A 1,009-nucleotide genomic window follows, 5' to 3' on the forward strand; every position below is an offset into this window, starting at 1 on the left:
TATTTACACTTATATTTATATTTATATTTATACTTATATTTATATTTATATTTATATTTATATTTATATTTATATTTATATTTATATTTATATTTATATTTTTTTGTTTGTCTCTGTTTTTTTTTTTTATAAAGAAAGTATAAATTGGGGTCTCCGCGCCGCAGCAAAACTAAAACAAAAAGAGACAGACAAAGAAAAGGAGACAAAAAAAGAAAAAGAAAAAGAAAAAGAGACAAATAAAGAAAAAGAAACAAACAAAGAAAAAGAAAAAGAAACAAATAAAGAGAAAGAAACAAATAAAGAAAAGGAGACAAACAAAGAAAAAGAAAAAGAAAAAAATAAAAAAAAAACAAAGAAAGGCAGCATCGTTACCTGCGGTATAGAACACCCAGCCGTCCTCCGTGTCTTTGAATACCTTAGAGTACATAAACCCTAAACCCTAAACCCTAAACCCTAAACCCTAAACCCTAAACCCTAAACCCTAAACCCTAAACCCCAAGCCCTAAACCCTAAACCCTAAACCCTAAACCCTAAACCCTAAACCCTAAACCCTAAACCCTAAACCCTACCCTAGACCCTAAAACCTAAACCCTAAACCCTATACCTAAAACCCTAAACCCTAAACCCTAAACCCTAAAAGATCGGAAGAGCACACGTCTGAACTCCAGTCACCGATGTATCTCGTATGCCGTCTTCTGCTTGAAAAAAGCCCTAAACCCTAAACCCTAAACCCTAAACCCTAAACCCTAAACCCTAAACCCTAAACCCTAAACCCTACCCTAGACCCTAAAACCTAAACCCTAAACCCTATACCTAAAACCCTAAACCCTAAACCCTAAACCCTAAAATAAACCCTAAACCCTAAACCCTAAACCCTAAACTCTTGGCCCTAAACCCTAAACCCTAAACCCTAGGCCCTAAACACTAGACTGTAAACCCTAAACCCTAAACCCTAAACTCTAGGGCCAGCACTAGACTGTAAACCCTAAACCCTAGGCCCTAGGCACTA

The sequence above is a fragment of the Eimeria mitis genome, genomic scaffold, assembly GCF_000499745.2.
Source record: "Eimeria mitis Houghton genomic scaffold, Emh_scaff2844, whole genome shotgun sequence".
NCBI lineage: Eukaryota > Apicomplexa > Conoidasida > Eucoccidiorida > Eimeriidae > Eimeria > Eimeria mitis.